Genomic DNA, 20,582 nt, shown 5'->3' on the forward strand with positions numbered 1-20,582 from the left:
ATTGAGCCTGAGGTCCCACCCCCCCCAACCAATCCGTCCCTGATATTAATTCACTTTTGATCACACACATTTCATAAAATGCATCAGTACCATCCCTTATTTACCCTAGATTTCAACTTGTTTGTAATTTAAGAGCTTATTTGGCAGTGATTTTGAGAATTGATTTTTTGATCGTTAGGAAAAAAGTGGGATCCACCTGTGAGAGAAAGAATCAAATATAACGGATAGAATAATGAAATAACGGTCAAAAAATAAATTTTTTAGGAGAAAAAATCACTCCCAAACAAGCTGTAAATTGTATGCAAACACTTTCCAACACGTGTCTAATATTGTGGGTGTATTTTAGTTTGTTTATTACTTTGAATTGAGTATAATTACAAGTAAAGTAGGCAAGTGGGACATGTAAGAGTGATTGTTGATTCGGCACTACAGAAAGTAAAGCGAGGACTTGTTGGGCAAATTCAATTATTGCAGAAATAAATTTACCAATCCAAGTAATTAACTGGACCAATTAAATATGCAATCAGATGATCAAACCAAAAAAAAGCAAAACGGAACACCAAATTTTTACGTGAAAAAACCCTCCAGTGTAGAAGGAAAAAACCACGGGGCAACTCCAGCCAAAATCCACTATAATAAAATATAGATTACAATTATTCAAGTTTATACCCCTAAACTTGAATTCTCCACAAATTGGAATACCACAATAAACCAATCTCTAACTGCTCAAGCTCAAGATCCAAACTAGCTACTAAACCCAAAACTACTCGAATAGACGTCATTTTGACAACAGGAGAGAATATCTCATCAAAGTCAATCCATTTCTTCTGACCGAAGCCTTTTACCACCAATCGAGCTTTATACTTTACTTACTTTTCACCATCTTTCTTCAATTTGAACTCCCATTTATTTTTCAATACCTTTTTACCTTTAGAAAGCTCTGCTAGCTCATAAGTGTTGTTCTTCTGGAAAGAATTCATCTCTTCCTGCATAGCCTTCACCCAACTTTGTTTGTCCTTATGAGATTCTACCTCTTGAAAACGTTCTGGCTCCCCTTCCTCAGTTACCAACACATAATCTGATACTGGATACCTGGTTGGTGGACAATGTTCCCTGGTAGATCTTCTGATCTGAGATTCTGATGTAGTAGGCTGCTCCCCCTGCTCAACATCCTCTAAATCATCATCATCAACCCTTGTTGGCTCATCAGCATGATTGTCAACGTGTGTCTCTACCCCCTGAGTGACAATGTCTGAAGGCAAGGAGATAGGTGTAAGGTCAATGACACCCTCAATAACACATCTTTGATTCCCAGATTTCTCAAAATCTGCCAACTTCTGATTTTCATGAAAAATCATATCTCTGCTTCTAAATATTTTCTTCTTTTCTGGATCCCATAATCTATAGTCAAATTCTGCATCTCCGTAGCTAACAAAAATTCAATGACTAGTTTTATCATCTAGTTTCAACCGTTATTCCTTAACCATATGTGCAAATACTTTGCACCCAAAAACCTTCAAGTGAGAGTAAGAAACATCTTTTCCTGTCCACAATTTTTCTGGAATTTCAAAATCCAAAGGAGCTGATGGAGACCAATGGATTAGGTAGCACGCTATTCGAACTGCTTCACCCTAGAATGACTTAGATAACCCAGCCATCCTTAACATACTTCTGACATTTTCTACAATTGTACGGTTCATTCTCTCTACCACACCTTGTGCTGTGGAGTACCAGGAACTGTCTTTTCATGTCTAATACCGTGTTTTGAGCAGTAATCTTTAAATACTTTAGATGTATATTCCCCTTCGTTGTCAGTTCGGAGACACTTCAAAAGCTTTCCACTTTCCCGTTCCACCATGGCATGAAATTCTTTGAAGTACTAAAAAACCTGGTCTTTTGATCTCAAAAAGAACACCCACAACTTTCGTGAAGTATCATCAATAAAAGTAAGAAAATACTTATTACCACCTAAGGACTCCACCTCAATGGGACCACATACATCAGAATAAATCAAATCCAAAACATTAGATTTTCTGCTAGAGGATTTCTGAAAGAATACTCTATGCTGTTTACCAAATAAACAATAATTACAAGAATTTAGTAGTGTACCTTTAGTAAAAGGAATGAGAGACTTCTTTGCCAAAATCTATAATCCTTTTTCGCTCATGTGAGCTAACCGCTTGTCGTACAAGTCTAGTGAAGAATCACTTTCAGTTGCATTGACCGCTTCACTACACACTTTTACTTGTGTCTTGTAAATGTGCAACAAACCTTACCTCTAGCAAATACCATTGACCCTTTTGTTAGTTTCCATCTTCCATTGCCAAAATAACTGTCATACCCTACTTCATCAAATGCATGTGTAGATAGCAAATTCAAGCGCATTTCAGGAACATGTCGCACATTTTTCAATGTCAAGTTGCATCCAATATCTGTTTGAAGACAGATGTCCCCAATTCCCGCAATACTGGTAAAACTGTCATTACCCATCTTCACTCTGCCGAAGTTACATGAATTGTATGAAGTGAAGAACTCCTGTCTTGGAGTAACATGGTAAGAAGCCGCTGAGTCAATAACCCATTCAACAAATGAATCTGCAACATGACAACACTGCTCATCTTCAGCCGAAAATACTGCTACCATTACCTCTTCTTCTTCTGAAGCGCTAGCTGCTGTATTTTGATCAGTCTTCTAATAATTTTTCTCCTCTTTTAATTTATTTTTCCAAGCCATGCAATGTTTCTTTATATGACCCTCTTCATCACAATAAAAACATTTAATCTTCCCTCTTGTCTTTGACTGACTTCTGAAATTACCACGTCCTTTAGGACCTCTGCTTTTACTCCTACCTCTGTTCTCTGTAATAAGAGTCTGTGCATCATTCCCATCGATGTCTTTTCTTCTTATTTCTTCATTAAACAAGCTGTCTTTAACTAGAGTAAGTTCCAACACACCATTCGGAGCGGAGTTACTAAATGATACCACCAAAATCTCCCAACTATCAAGCAATGAACTCAGAAGTAATAGTGCTTGCATCTCATCATCTAGCACTATTTTCATTGTGGTCAACTGATTTATCAAGTCTTGGAATTCACTCAAATGTTCAGTAACTGATTTTCTCTCCTTTAGCTTCAGATTCACAAACTTTCTAATAGCAAAAGCTTTATTTTGAGCAGTCTTCCTCTCATAGAGACTCTTCAATTTTTTCCAAAGACTATGTGCATTTGTCTCTTGAGATATATGATGGATTACATTAATATCAACCCACTGTCTAATATATCCAATGGCTTTCCTGTTCATCTTTTTCCAGTCACCGTCACTCACATTGCTTAGCTTAGCACTATCACCTTCAATAAGCTCATATAAATCCTTACAATACAAGATATCCTCCATCATAGGCTTCCAAATAGAATAATTTGAAGCCGACAATTTAATCATAGTGCCCGAAGTATTTTCCATTTATTCCGCAATAAAACCACACGCACACAACCTCAGCTCTGATACCACTTTGTTGGGCAAATTCAATTATTGTAAAAATAAATTTACCAATCCAAGCAATTAACTGGAGCAATTAAATATGCAATCAGATGATCAAAGCAAAAAACAAGCAAAACGGAACACCAAATTTTTATGTGGAAAAAACCCTCCAGTGTAGAGGGAAAAAAATCACGGGGCAACTCCGGCCAAAATTCACTATAATAAAATATAGATTACAATTATTCAAGTTTATGCCCCTAAACTTGAATTCTCCAAAATTGGAATACCACAATAAACCAATCTCTAATACTACAATTATCTCACCACAAATCAACAATTTGATTAACCTTGTGAAAACCCACTTTGAATACTACACCCACTAAAGCATCCAAAATACAACTTAGAAAATTCCAATTTGATATGTGTAGAGAAGAAAAATAAACCTGTGTGATACCACACCCAATGTTGAAGAAAAAAAATCCTTTTTCTCCCTTTTATTTTTCTCTCCACGTGCCGGTAGTCTCTCTCTATTTCCACCTCACGCAGTCACGGCTTCTACTTCTCTCAATTCTCACGCTAGTAGTCACCGTTTTCAACCTCTATTTTTGTCTGACAACTTACAGCCACAATTTTTGTGTCTCACAATTCGGCCACTGTTTAGAGAGAGAGATATCTTTTTATATAGCCACAGTTTTTGACTTTATCCCTAGAATTCTTCTCAGCCATGGTTTTTGAGAATTTATAATTCTACTACCACCAATTGACCTAATTAAACAACATTAATTACTTGGGCCAATTAATTTCCTTTTGGGCTGCACGTGGTTTTTAATTACCACACAAGTGGGCTGGACCCACTCAATAGGACTTGGGTGTTGGTAGGTTGTAGTTGTACATATCCATGATGGTGCTATAGTTATGGTTTTCTCGAAATTCTTTCAGGGATGTTAATTCCCTATTCCGACTAGTTTTATGTGATTTAGAGAGTTTGCATTTTGTTAAAGCATGAGCTTAATTTTCTATTCATGATAGTAATTCTTGCACTTGAACATCCACTATTAGGGATGACAAATTGGCTCGCGAACTTGGACCGTTCGTGACCTAGCCCATAAAAATCTCAAGTCGGCCCTACTCCAGGGCCTGAGCCGACTCGAAATTTATAATAATAATAATAATAATAATAATAATAATAATAATAATAAAAGCTATTGCCTTTGTTTAGGCAGCTTCATTGCAACAAAAAATAAATAAATAAATAATCGAGCTGGCTTGGCTCGATAAGGCCCGAGCTACGATTTTTGGCCGAACTTTTGCTTGACTCGACTAGGGCCAAAAAAGTCTGACCTAAAAAAGCTCGAGCTGAGCCCGATCCTCTATTTTCAGCTCTCGAGCTAGCGAGGCTCGACTCATTGACACTCTTATCCACTATCTCATGCCTAAAAGTTTGCGCTTGTTGCAAACATCTATGGTTTACTTACGTCTTCATTATCATTAGAATGCAAGTTTGTTTGATGCGAGACAAATTTTATAGTCTACACCCTCACTAGATCTGTTGTTTTGCTTTCCATTGAATCAGAATGCATCAGGGAGTTTCCCAAACTTCATTGTGAAAGTGGTTATATTTGATATGATGAATATTAAATTGTGATGCTCTCAAAAAATGTAAAATAGATAATATAATTTTTTCTTTGTTTTTTATTAATTCAACGTGTTAACAATACATACCCACAGTAGACGATGTCGTAAAATCTCTTGGTATTCCATTAGTGTCTAAATGTGAATGTTGTACAGTGCCTGCAGTAGTGACATTAGGTCGCATTCTATCTTCAGAAGAAGTGTCTATAAGGTATGGGACTATTTTGCTCTTCATCTCAATTTACGCACACCTCAAGTTACTTCTTGGAAAAATCGTATGCAACTTTGGTGGTCTTTTGTATCTAAAACAACCCAAATGGGAGTTCTTCAGGGTGTCGTGCCAATGGTTATCACTTGGTCGCTTTGGACAACAAGGTGTGCTGCTCGCATGGAAGGAACGACCATTCAATGGCAAGGAGTCGTGTGGAGAACTAAATCTTTCCTGTCCATTTATACTGGAATGATATGCAAGGTGAAAAGACTTTCGGCTTGGGATGTAGGCTCGCTCCAATCTCTCAATTGTCCTATTATTTATCCAAAGCCATCACAGATACAACAAATATCTTGGAAAAAAACCCACAGGCCAGACAATGAAGTTGAATATTGATGGGTCATCTATGGGGAATCTTGGACAAGCTGGAAGAGGGGGTCTTATACGAGATTCAAATGGTATTTGTTGGGCAGGCTTTGCACACCATTATGGACAAGTAAGAAACATGGTAGCAGAAACTCGAGCTCTGCTTGATGGCTTGAGAATGTGTAACAAACTTGGATTGCAAGATGTGATGGTAGAATTGGACTTAAAAGTTGTGGTTCAATGGATGGAAAAACGAGTTTGCTCTCTATGGACTCTATAAGACTCTTGGGATAAATTCTAGTTTTGGCTACAAAAGTCAATGCTAGGATTCAGCATGTGTACAGGGAGGCAAACATGGCCGCGGATTTCCTTGCAAAGAAGGCAAGTTATGAGAATCTATTGAGTTCTGCCATGGAGACTCTGTAACACCTCTTCTTCATGGCATTTTACGTACCGATCGGTGGGAATTACCGCACATTAGACGCTAACGGATCTCAAACAATGGACTACCTAACGTCACATTTTGATTTTATCTTTTATTTTTGTGTACATGAGCTCGCATTGTAATGGAAGTAGTACTTCCATATGTACTGCTTTTGTCTAATTGTAAGGGAAGTAGTACTTCCTAATTTATTGCCTGCACTATTTTTAGTCTCAAATGTAACCATGGTATTCCTCCGCCACAAGTGAGGGCATATCAATAAAACTAACGGAGGTACCGCCCTTCTTCAACCGAAAAAAAAATACATATCCACATTATTTTCATATTAAACTGTGACCAATCAATAGTGCAATTTTCCTAATAAGTAAATCATACTTTTGAAAATGCAAAATTTAAAATGGACATATTGTAACTGTAACTTACCTTAAAGTATTATATAATGAAATATGGTAAAGATCTTAAAATGAAGAGAGAGTAATGGAAAAATCAGAACATTTTAAATTCTAGGTGGTGTAGTTGGTTATCGTGCTAGTCTCACACACTAGAGGTCCCCGGTTCGAACCCGGGCTCAGTCATTTTTTCTTTTTCCATAGTTTTGCAGCTTATATTAATCTTGACATTTCTGGCACATGCACAAATTTACGGCACAAGGAACTTGTGAATTATGATCATTTCAACACTGATAACATATATGTTTTGACATTTCATAAAGTAACGTTTTCTTTTTCTTTTTTTGGGAAAAATCACTAGGGAATGCAAACGGAATGATCAATCCGAAAAAGATATAAAGTTCACATCTATTTAAGAACAAATGAAAGTTCAGTGACTAAATTGAAACAAGGCCAAAAGTTCAGGTACAATTTGTTTTAGTTAATTTTAAGTAACTTTTTTTTCCTCCGACTAGAGAAAAATATCAAAAACTAATTATAAACATACCAGGATTAGTGCAATGTTCATAGATAGACTCCACCATAGCCATGACTTCATCTTCTCTAAGTGGCTTCAATCCTTTTAAGAGAAAACAATTCAAGTTTACAAACCTTTGTAACTTTAACATAATGTGGCCATAATCAGCCCAAATTAAATCCTTTCCGTCTCTGTTAAATCTAGCAGAGGCTTCTGTGCCTACTGCTAACTGCTGGTCGTTCTCTTTCAGCACTTATTTGGCCAATTCTGTGTTAGTAGCTATAATGTTTAGAGTTGAACCAAATTAGATGGATATGATGGGGCCATAGGTCTCAGCCCACTCTATGAAGCACTGGAACCTCAATGACTTTATGTCGTAGAGGTTTTCGACCACCGGCCACGACCTTGATTCCGACGGTAGGCGGTATTAGAGTTTTTGGTAGAGCTAGTAAGCTAGTAAGAGGAGTGTGAAAGGATGAGGAAGAAGAGAGACATGTAGTTGAATTATTGAGAATGAGAAATGGTGAGAATTGATAAACATTTTTAAAGGAATCATGCTACAATGACATAACAACATGTGACTTTCTGTCATTAAACTATTTAAAACACAGTTACATTTTCTATTAAATCATAAAATGCCAACACACTCTTTTTGTCAAATAATTTGTTAGAATTTTTCTGTTAATGTGGTATTTTCCTTTTTAAAGACGTTGGTTGGAGAAAGTTAAAAGAGAATGGTTGGTGGCTTCCAACAAAAAAAGGAGATTGGGTTGGTGGAGGATATTCATTTTGACAACGCACGGCTGAAATGTACTTTCAAAACACACACACACACATATATATAAAGGGGAATGTGGAGGCAATGTTGAAGTAAATAATGTTTTAATCCATTTTATCTCACTGTAGCATTTTTATTTTTAATTTTTTCAAGTGGGGGAGCAAAAACGACGCCGTTTGTCTTAATATATATTTTATTATACAGTGTACCTCCAAATTTACTGTAACAATAACTTTCCATACTTCCCACCAAGTCTCATCTCTTCACTCCATGCTAAACAAAAAAATATTAGCTCAATATATTTCTAAAATGTAAAGATTTAGTTATAAGTAAAAAATTTGCTTCAAGTCTTTTAAGTGTAATAAAAAAAAAATATCATTGTAGTTAATTATTATATGTAAAAATATATTAGTTTAAAAAAAATCTCTCTCTAACTCTTCGTGCACGGAGACTCGTAGTCTCCATGTCTCCATGCAAGTTTTTTTTTTAAACTTTATAAATAATTTTTTTATCAATTTAAATTTCTTTTTAATTTTTTTTCTCTTCTAAATAAAACTTAATTTTTCAGTTTTAACGAAAAAGTTACTTGTAAGTTAAAAAATTGAAGAGATAAGAATTAAAAAGAATTTTAAATTGAAATAAAAATTATATATAATGTAAACTAAAGAATTAAAAAGCCTCCATGCAGGGAGACAGTGTTCTCCATGCATGGAGACAAAAAGCGTTTCCTATATATATATTTTTTAATTTTATAAATAATTTTTTTTATCAATTTAAATTTCTTTTTAATTCTTTTCTCTTCCAAATAAAACTTAATTTTTCAGTTTTAACGAAATAATATTTATATATTCTTTATTTAATTTTTGTAACGTTCTTTTATTTGGTTTTTATTGTATTTTTTTTTTGAAAATCGTTTTAAATTTCTTTTTTCTTTATATTATAAATATTTTTTTGATTTAAAGTTCCTTTTAATTCTTTTAAATCGATAGTGTTTTGTCTCACTGTAGCATTTTTTAAGTGCAAAAATCACGTCTTATTTCTTCTTCTCTTCTCTTTGTGTAGTTCCTATCAAGAATCCATGAAGAAAAGTCTAAACAACATTCGAATATAAATTACATTTTCCAATTCTTAAATTTCTTGACAAGAATTGACGCAACCAAAGAGAATTAATCGATGCAAAATTAACCAATAGTTAAAAGCACGATAACCATCTAGAATTTACATAATTTAATAAGATTCTCATTTCTAAATAATAATGGAAGAGTAGATTGTGTTATAATTGAGAGCTTGAGAACATAATTTTTTTTCAATATGTATATTTTTTCTTGTATTATTATTTTGCTGCTGATTTTTGTTCATTGACACATTTCCAATAAATTTGGTTAAAATTTCGTAAAAAATGAACAACCTTAAAATTTCTCTAAAAACCGAAAAATTGGAGTTGTTATTAGCTTAAAGAAAAGAGAAAAAATAAAAAAAAAATTAATAAGAGAAAAAAGAAAAAAATTCGAACAAAGTACATGGACTGCACTCTCTGTGCATGGAGAGTGCACACGTGAACCATTGAATTTAACATCACAGAGATCAATTATCAAAAGACAGTACACATGTAACATTGAATTTCTGATCAATTATATTAACAAAAGACAACACCCATGCATTGTTTTTATTTTCCTGGTCAGATTGGTTTTAATTTTGGCCTTGTTAGCCTAAACACCAACATTGTTTGGTCGGATTTTCAATTAATATGTTTTTTTGAATTTCTTCAATCGATGGAGAATTTTACAGTTTTGATACGCTGTGGATTGTTAACTTGACATTTAGATGGATTGTACTTTTCATGGGTTCTTCGGTTGGAGAATCTTTTCAAGGAGTTTTCGTATTTTTGCAACGTTTTATGATTTTTCTTGTCTATAAGGTCGAGATGAGGATCAAAAAAGACAAATAACGAGGGGGCAAAACTCCTACGTTTTATTTTTGTATGTATTTCGCTGAATTTCGTATATGATTATGAAATTCTTACCAGGGCCTTTTTAGTTAATCACTTAAATGTAGAAACCGACTCCTTTACCCCATTTTATATAAATATTTTATTGCAACTTTCCTAATTTTTCTCCTTTATAGAAATACTTTTTAATTATCGATGTCAAACTCTCGTCAGCCAAATTGTTTACATTATAAATAATTTTTTTCGATTTAAAATTCTTTTTAATTCCTTTCTTGTCATGATAAAATTTAAATTTTCATTTTTAACTAAATAATAATTATATATTCTTTATTTAATTTTCATAACTTTCTTTTATTTTGTTTTTATTATATATTTTTTTAAAATTGTTTTAAATTTCTTTTTTTCTTCATATTATAAATATTTTTTTCGATTTAAAATTCTTTTTAATTCATTTCATTTTATGATAAAACGTCATTTTTTTATTTTTAATAATTGATATTTATGTTTAATTTTAATTATTTCAATTTAATTTAAAAACTTTACAATACCTTGTTTGTTTTACCTGCAAATTTTTTTCTTAATTTGTTAAATCATTTAATTATTTTTTTACTTGTGTTGGTGTAACATGATAGTTACAAACTAAATGACTTAAGAAATTAGAGAACAAAATAAAAAGAATTACAAACAGAAATAGAAAAAAATTACAGGCAAAAATAAAAAGAAACAAAAAAAGTTACTATAACGTTTTAAAATTAAATTGAAATAATTAAAATTAATGATAAATATTATTTAATGAAAATTAAAAAAATTGCATTTTATCGTGAAATGAAAGGAATTAAAAAGAATTTTAAATCAAAAAAATTTATTTATAATATGAAGAAAATAGAAATTTAAAAAAAATCAAAAAATTATAATAACAAATAAAATAAAGTTACTAAAATTAAATAAAGAATATTTAAAAATTATTTTGTTAAAATTGGAAATTTAAGTTTTATCATAGAGAAATGAAATAAAAAAATTTTAAGTTGAAAAAAAAATATTTATAATGTACACAAAATGAAAAGAAAAAAAGGAAAATAAAAATTCCCTCTATGCACGAAGAGAAACCCCTTCGTACATGTAGAGAAATCCCTCCGTTTATGGAGATTTCTCTCCATCCATAATGTGTCAACCTCCGCACATAGTATTCTCTCCATCCCAATTTTTTTTTCAATTTGTTTTTTGGTAAATAATTTTTTTTGATTGAAAAAAATTATTTTTAATTTTTTTTATAATAAAACTTAATTTTTTAAACTTTAACTAAATAATATTTATATATTTTTTATTTAATTTTTATAACTTTAATTATTTTGTTATTATTATATATATTTTTTTTAAAATTTCTTTTTTCTTCATATTATAAATATTTTATTTCGATTCAAAATTTTGTTAATTCTTTTTATTTTACAATTTTTTCAATTTTAGTTAAATAATATTTATTTTTTTAATTATTTCAATTTAATTTAAAAAGTGTATAATAACTTTCTTCTTTTTTTGTTTCTTTTTTTTTTGCATGTAATTTTTTTGTTGTTTGATTTGTTAAATCATTCAATTTCTTTTATTTATCAGTTGGATTGGATGAAGTGAAGTAGTATGTGAAAATGCACGGAGTCTCTTTAAATATATCAAATTCCTCACTAACCCCATTGGCCTTCATTTCTCTTCGCCACTAATTTTTCTTGGCCAAAAAAATATTCATCGATTATTTTAAATTTTGATTTGATTGTGTCTTTCTCTCGTATTGACATTTAAAAAAATAAAAAAATTATTGTTAGCTTTAAATCACCATATCCGACCTTTTTTTTTTACATCACTATCCATGTAACTCAGAAGTGCTTGTAAAAACGAGTGATATTGGATTTCACAATTTTCTCAAATTCATTTAAGATTATATGAAACTTCAGGAATAAGAATTAAGAATTCAAACCATGCGCAATACGGGCAAAGAATTAAGGATCCAAACCACGCGCAACAAGGAAAAACCTATGATTATTCTTATATTACCATGAATTAACTTCTCCAAATAGTTTTTGTCGAAGAATTTTATTGCACATTTCATTCAAGATGAGTAGAAAATTATGCCACAGCATCGATACTATTGGTAAGGTGGTAAACCTTTGGAAGTTTGTGAGGAATAATGTTATCATATAGATGTACCGTGAAAAAATTTATAAATTAGCATGAACATTCATAGTGGTACTGGTGCTAAAATCAAATTATTGTTCCGACTTCCGAGTTTCAACGTCATGCACTCCGATGATTATTATCCCATGGGTAAAGAGTTGCACCAGCATTGACAATTTTTGGATAATATAAATTCTACACATTCCATACTAATAATAACATAGTTTCGATTCCAGTTTACATTGAACTTTTTTAAATGTTTCATAGTTAATGTTGAATACACAATTCTTAGAATCACGACTGAAGTTACAAAAACTTCATCTAATCTGTTACTTACTGTTTGAAAAGTTAACAAACTTTACGACATGAAAGAGGAAATGATGGATGAGAAAAAATTTTGATAAGTACTTATTGGAAATCCTTAATTTTTGAAACAAGTGATTGAGCAACTGATGTATTAACATTTTAATAAGTACAATGGTAACACAAAAAACTTTAAAATTCAATATCAACCAGAATATATTTGGGAAAAAAAATTAGTACAACTCGAAAAAAAATTTAGAAGTCAACCATAATTAAAACAAGGTTGTCGAAACCTCAATAAATATCAACAAAATTTGAAATTCAACATATTATATGTCTACAACCACACATTTGTACAACTCTGCTGGTAGGCCTGGGCATAGTTCGGGTTGGGTCGGTTTTTACCCCAACCCAAAACCAAAACCGACTAGGTCGATTTGGATAAATTCCAACCCAAACCGATCCAATCAAGCTCTTAAACCAAACCAACCCAAACCAAATCGGTTCGGTTCGGTTAATCGGTTTTGTCTTTGCCTAAACTAAATTTTAAAAAATAACAATAAAGCTTTTGGACCTAATTTGAGTACATCTAAATTCTAATCTTTTTTGTTTGCAGTTAACAAAAATCCATGACCTATGTGCTGGTGAATTAAGTAATTCATAACATGCTATTAATTTTGCTCAAAGTGCCAGATTTTCCACTAGAAATCAATAAAATTGAAAGAGCAAAACATGTAGGAATTAAAAATTGAAAATTGAAATACTAATTCATTGTCTGTAATGAAAGCAAAATTAATAACAAATATTACCCATGACATCATTTCCAAATTTAATAATTAAAATTGGTCCAATTGCCATCATTTAACATATAAATAACATCCTAAGCACAATTTGCTGGCTGAGTTTCTCTCTGCAAGAAACTAAGGTTAAATTATCCGGTTTGAATCACCTTCACCTGCAACCATGCATGGAAACATGAATCATATTTCATTATAAAGCTAGGATCAAATGTGATGCAAAAAATAAAAAAGTAGAAGTACCTACTTTGAAAACTTTATATAGCATGAATCATCCATCCTTGCTGCTGGAGTCTTCATTCGTTTTTGTTGGTTTCGAAATCTCTAAAAAAATTATTGAATTAACACTAAATGAAATTGAAACGCATATAGTAACAAACTAAATGTAATAGTTATTTACCTTCATCTAATTCGTTATAGTACTTCACATCCTCCATGTAAAATTTGTCCTCACTTGGAGTAGATTTGAGCCAATTTTGGGTGCAAACTAAAACCTCAACCATCCTAGCAGTTAAAGAACTACAAAAGGGATCTAGAATTCTCCCTCCTGTACTGAAAGCACTTTCTGAAGCCACAGTAGACACTTGAATTGCTAAAACATCTTTTGCAAGTTTGGATAAGGTTCTATATTGTTTCCATGTACCTTCCACCAATTAAGGACATCAAACTCCTTATCCTCTATATTTTCACAAGCATCCAATAAGTATCTTTCCACATCATTTTTTATCTCAACTAAATCTTTTGCTGCTTGTTGTTCTTTAAACTTGAAAATTCGAGCAGAAGATGCACTACAAGTGGAACTAACTTGACTTGCAGAAGAAAAACCACTTGCAGAATCCGATTCCATCGATACTTGACTACTTTGAGGACTTATATCTGACCTTATATACCAATCATAAGTAGATATCAAATTTTCCTTCAATGTTTGGGTCATGGTGCTAGCCAATTCCTTATCCTTATAAATATCACAAAAAAAATACTGAACATAATCCAATTTATATCTTGGGTCAAGCACGGTAGCAATCAATAACATTTGGTTGACATTGTGCATGCTTCCCCAGTATTTGTCAAATTTTCGCTTCATGTTTCTAGCCATTTCACCTAAAAGATAATTTTCAGTTGAACTCCAATCTTCCAAATCTGCTACAAGTGAACATACTTCATGAAGATAAATCGTGGAACTAACATGTAATGAAGTACTAAATTTTAAAGTCACATCATAAAAACTTTTAAGGAATTTTACAAAAACTGAGGCATTTTCCCAATCGCTTAATAAAGGAGGTCCACCCCTTCTTCTACCACCATCATCCTCTTGAAAATAGCCTAAGTAATGCCCATCTTCTTCTTCTAAGCGCTCAAAAGCTTTTTGGTACTTCAAAGCAGCCTCCAACATCAAATAGGTGGAATTCCATCTGGTAGGAATATCTAGAAATACAAGTGATTTTGATTCAATTTTTTCTTTAGTTGCACACTCCTTCAATTTTTCATACCTTGCCGGCGAAGATTTCACATACTTCACTGCATTTCGAATGCTAACTATTGAATCATGTGCTTCCTTCAACCCCTCACACACTATCAAATTTATAATATGTGCACAACACCTCATGTGCAAATATTTGCCATCTAAAACACACCCATCATTGCCCCAACCCATCATCTTCCTCCTAAGATATGTAATAGCCGTTTCATTTGCACTAGCATTGTCCACCGTGATTGTAAACACCTTATCAAGACCCCATTCATGTAAGCAACTTTCAATAACCTTACCAATAGTTTCACCTTTGTGATTAGGTATCACACAAAAGTTCAAAATTCTTTTCTGAAGCATCCAGTTAGAGTCAACATAATGAGCTGTAAGAGACATATAATTTATATTTTGAATAGACGTCCAAGTGTCTGTGGTAAGTGAAACTCTTTGACGTTGAGTAGTGAGGTTTTTTCTCAACTCCAATTTCTCATTCAAATACAATTGGTGAATATCTCTAACAACAGTCCTACGAGATGGAGGATCAAACTTAGGACACGCTACGCTACAAAAGTATCTAAATCCCTTCCCTTCGACAAAGCTAAAAGGTAGTTCATCGATAACTACCATTTTAGCACATGCATTTCTACACGCTTCCTTACTAAATCCAACAGCAAAAAGATTGGTGGCACCACCCTCATCTTGTTTATCAAAACTTAAGATTTTTTGCCTTTTATCTTCTACCCGTCCAGGATACTTCTTACAATGTTTAATCAAATGAGTTCTTAAAGTACTCGTCCCGCACTTCTTAGCTCCACAAGCATAAGACTGTCCACAATATTTGCACTCACACCTAACATCTTCTGCTTTTGGGTCTCCCAATATCGTGAAATGATACCAAATATCTAATGTTTTCCTACTACTTTTTCTCTTCCCTAAACATGATGGTGGAAATGGAGGAAGAGTTGCAACATTTGTTCCTGCATTTTTTGTTGTTGGGGTTCCACCGATATATTGACATTCATCGTCAATATCTATATTCAAATCTGTACAAAGTAGGCACGTATATTAATCTTAAGGAATAAAATTAAATGGAGAAAATAAAAGCAGCTTCAGAACAAAACTTTGACGAGCAAGTAAAAAAAAAAAATTCTAAACCTTTTCATTTTTTAGCATGTGAAGCCAAAAGAGAGCTCACAAAATATTAATTTGCCAAGAAAAGTTACACGTGCAAGTATTTTTCACATAAATGTATATGGTATTATAATGTATTTCAGTCACTTTTCAACATGAATTTTAAACCATTTGAGTATGTTTTTTTCGTGTACTGCATCCAATTCAGTCAACTTAATCCATGCACAATTCAAAATTTGAGAATTATATCCTTATAATTTAAGACATGTCTTAATTAATTAACCCTACAATAACATTTACATGGGTTCAATGGGAAAACTAAGTGCAGCAACCAGGGATATCCTAATTTATTTTCCGACGGGTGCACGACATTGAGAATAATTGCCTTTGGTGGCGAATGATCAAGATTACATTAACGTTAGTTGCTATGTGTTGTCAATCTATATTCTCTTTGTATACTAGCTATATATATTTTTTCTACTTTGAAAAGGTTTCCTGCATTCATTGCAGATACTATTCTTTGCTCTATTTTTCCTCCATTGATTCTGGCTTTCTATTCTCGTAGGAACGACAACAAGAAGTAGATAAACTTGTCCATTATCAGGACCTGATTTTGATTGCAAGGTTGATGCCTGACTACTTACTGGATATGAAATCCATATTTTTTATGAAAAAAATCCAAATTAAAAAACTCTCGTCTCATAGAAAAGCAAATTCAAGAATCAAGAATGGAAGCAAGGCTAAGAAATTGAATGTAAATATTAAAGAATTACAAGGAATTAATTTAACAATTACTTCTATTGACTAAATCAAATAAAAAAAACTTCACCTGTCTCCATTCGAACGATCAAACCTTTAGTATGTCGAGAATATATATTCAATAAATGGATAGACAATCGATAGAGAAGGCGATAGTCAGTAGAGACAAAGGAAATAGCAACGGTTTTATGGCAATTAGAATTTGATAGTTTTCAGTTTTCACTTTTTTGGGACCACAGAGAAGAGAAGATGAACAGGCAATGAACGTGTTTTCTATTTTCTAATATTAGGTTTTGCCTTTTGGTTTATTCAATTATTATATTAGGCTTTAATTAATATTTTAAGTGCAATCATGCATGCAGTATATAGAAAACTGAAAAGTTACAAAATTGGGAAATTTAAACAATCCTTTAAAATTGGAAACTCTAAAAACTAGGACTCTAATATATATATATATGTTGGGTCGGGTCGGGTCGGTTAACCATTGGGTTGAATCCCTAACCCATCATGTTAGTAGTTTTATATTAACCGATTTGCTTGACCAAACCGACCCAAATCGACCCCGAGTCGGTTCGATTTAATCGGTTTGGTCGGTTTTTCGATTTTTTTGCCCAGGCCTATCTGCTGGTAATCGCGGAGTAGGTACAGCCTGCAATGGAGTCCGCATGTATGTAACCTGACCAGGGTTTTCTCTCACATCAATCTCTTCTGCAGTCACCCCAATGGGGAGAGCCCAATGGCAATGATGCAAAAGGTGGCCTAACATGGACGCAACAAAATTGATGCCCAGTTGTGCACCAGGGAATACCCTTCTTCCGACACCAAATGGTAGCAGTCGAAAATCATGTCCTTTCATATCAAAATCCTCTTCCAGGAACCTCTCTGGTTGGAACTATAAAGGGTTCATACACACGACAGGTTTTCTTGCTATTGCCCAAATGTTGACATACTGATACGTGTCACCATGCAAATAACTTTGTTAAGGCACCAGATTAAAGTGGAAATGAAGTGGAGGCTAGAAGTGGAAGCTGGGAGTGGAAACATGGAGGTATTTGTCCAACATTTACAAAGCCAGCCATGCTAATGATTCCCATATTTGTTGTTATCTTCTAAAGTCAACACGTGGGGTAGTGGGCTCTATTTATTCAGTTTGTTTGTTCCAGTTAATAAGCCATGCAGTGCTTATCTATAGCTTTTGTGGGATAGTGCTGCTCTTGATTTCTAGCATTAACTAAGTTGTGCTACCTGTACAGGCCGATCCACCCCCATGTGCCTGTGCAAAGGGGCATGCGCAGTGAGCTTATGCCTTTTTTTTTATCAGTAAATGTGAAATTCCATATATCAAAATTAATTTAAAAGTACACCGAGCATACTCGAAAAATCAGAAAGTAAGTAACCAATACCTGTACACCGAATATACCTGGGAGAATCAAATAAAAATAGATGCACCAACATTGGTCTAAAGATCGACTACAAAAGATTCAAATTGAATCAAAACATACGAATACAAGGTGAACATAACTTTGTATACGTGTGTTTTAATTCATCTTACAATAGATTCAACTTGCGGCTTAATACCTTCAAAAATACATATGTTCCTTGCCATCCAAATGTAGTACACAGTTGTTGTAAGTGCAACACATTTTTCTCTACTTGGCTAAGTCTTACCACGGGCTTCCTTTTTCATCCATTTTAAAGAACTCAACAAGGTAGACATGGTGATTCGAATAGCCAGCTAAATGTCGGATATGATCCCAAACATCTCTACAAAAAGGGCATGAAAAGAAGAGATGTTGGGCAGTTTCATCGAAGACTCCATAGAATGGACAGATTCGATCCAAGTCAAGATTCGTTAACCTGTCTTTAGTTTTCAATTTTCCCCGAATAGCTAACCAAAGGATGAATGAATGTTTAGGAGTGATAGAACATTCCCAAACAGAGGTGGCCTAGCCGGTTTTAACTCTTTTCGGTCTGAAGAACTCATAGGCAGCTTTGGTGCTGAAAATCCTAGAATCTGTCTCGCTACATATCTGTTAATTTCAGTTTGTTCGTCGCTATGTGATTCAACAATGCTGTCTCATATTTCCAGCAGCTTTTTAAGAAGTGGAGAATCATCTTTCTTCACTCTATATTTCCAAATATTCGAACCTCGAAGGTGTTCTTCATTTATCCATTTAATCCATAGAGTATCCTTTTTTGCTATGAATGTTCTAAGGTGTGCTTCATTTATCCATTTAATCCATAGAGCTTATGCCTTCTTTAATTTTAGGAAAAATGGAAGAATGCAATTATTTCCTGCCATCTTTTCTACTTTATCCCTATCCAGTTTTTTCCTTCTATTTCCTCTCCTATAACTTTATCTTCTCTAATTCTTCTCTATTAAATTCGACCATATCACGTACACATTTGATCCTTTGGGGATGTCATAACCAGCTATCTTAACGTCTGCACTGGCACGATGAGGGAGCATGAGAGGGGTTGGAGGGTGCAATCTGAGAGACTCCTTAACCACACACATAAGGTAAGGAAGGTTTGAAAGGTCCATCTCGGCCATCACACGTTCGTATCCTATCATATAGTCTAGCTCTTCTTGGACCTTGTGTTGAACCCTCGGATTCTTGATTAACTCCGCCATGGCCCATTCAACAGATATTGAAGTTATGTCCTTTCCTGCAACGATCATGTCCTTCAAACATAGATTTTTCAGTATACAGCTCCATTAATTTTACACTGATGGAATTAATTCATGTAATCAACAATAGGCTTAACCAAAGTAAACCAATGATGATGTCCTCAGTAAAGTCATATTGCTCTTGAAGTGTCACCAATGCATCCAAAAAGTGTTGTTTGGCACGCCTCCACTCTTTTGGCAAGCAACCCTGTGCTCTTCGATTATAGCTCGTGTGAGCTGGTCCATATGATCAGCATGATTGGGAAATGCCTCGTTATTAAGTGGGAACATCCAACGCAACCATGGGATGTGCTCGGTGTTGGAGGAAAGATGGATTTACTAACTTGGATTGGCTAAGGCTTTTAAGGAGGACAACACTGATAGGAAGAAGGAAGTAAACAAAAAGAAACTTGTATTTCTCAACTTCAAGAATTTACACACTTTTTAGCTTGTTACAAAATGGAGGATACTACCCTTTATATATTGTTTACATAAAGATTCTAGTTCACACATTTTCGAGAGACACCTAAACCACACATCAAGATATTTTCCTAAAATTCTCTAGATATTCTTTATAAGATCACATATCTTACTAAGATATTTATATAGATTTTTTTTTAGATAATATTTCTAGAAATGCTAGGTATGTTGGGCCTTTTAATTGATTTGGGCTTATAAGCAAAATCCTTAAGCCCATATTATTTAGTCCAAAAATCAAGTTTATTACTCAACACCCCTCCCTTAAACTTGATTTTGCTTCTCCAAGTAGAGTTCTTAACTTGCGGAACACATCATGCTTGAGTGGCTTAGTGAGATGTTGGTGATCTGCTCCTGGGAGGTTATATATTTCAGCTGCACTTCTTTCTTTGCAATACTTTCTCTTATGAAATGATATCTTGTATCAATGTGCTTGCTTCTGTCATGGAATACTGGGTTCTTTGCCTTTGCCAATGCCAATGCCAATGCCGATTTGTTATCAACATGGATTGCGGTTGATTCTTTTTGTGAAACTCCAAGCGTCTTCAACAAGTTTCTAAGCCAAATCACATGGTAGACACTTGATGTAGCTGCAACATATTCAGCTTCACAGGTAGATAGTGCTATAATTGATTGCTTCTTTGAACTCCAAGTGAACGCTGTGTCGTCCAAGTGAAAGCTGTGTCGTCCAAGTAAAACACATATCCAATCGTACTTTTTCTATCATTACTATCTCCACCCCAATTCCTGTCACTATTAAGCCATAATCAAGCATACCTTTGATGTAGCGAAGAATTCTCTTTGCAGTTTTCATATGGGTCAGGGTAGGTGTCTCCATATAGCGACTGACGAGCCCAACTCCAAAAAGGATATCTGGTCTTGTGTACATCAAGTATCTTAGACTTCCAACAAGACTCTTAAAAAGTGTTGGATTTATTTTTTTGCCTTCATCATTCTTCGACAACTTGATTCCGCATTCGAAGGGGGTACATACAGGCTTGCGATCCTTCATATTGAATTTCTTTAGAACTTCTTTCACATATCCTTCTTGTG

General features: G+C 33.6%; 1 non-coding gene across 1 annotated transcript; it reads left to right on the plus strand.

Moving 5' to 3' along the window:
• The first annotated feature begins 6,629 nt into the window (after nucleotides 1–6,629).
• On the plus strand, nucleotides 6,630–6,703 carry TRNAV-CAC. Its single transcript has one exon. It is a non-coding gene; the product is annotated as a tRNA-Val (tRNA).
• The last annotated feature ends 13,879 nt before the right edge of the window (nucleotides 6,704–20,582 follow it).

Source organism: Olea europaea, unplaced genomic scaffold (assembly GCF_002742605.1).
Source record: "Olea europaea var. sylvestris unplaced genomic scaffold, O_europaea_v1 scaffold1069, whole genome shotgun sequence".
In the NCBI taxonomy this organism is placed as follows: Eukaryota; Viridiplantae; Streptophyta; class Magnoliopsida; order Lamiales; family Oleaceae; genus Olea; species Olea europaea.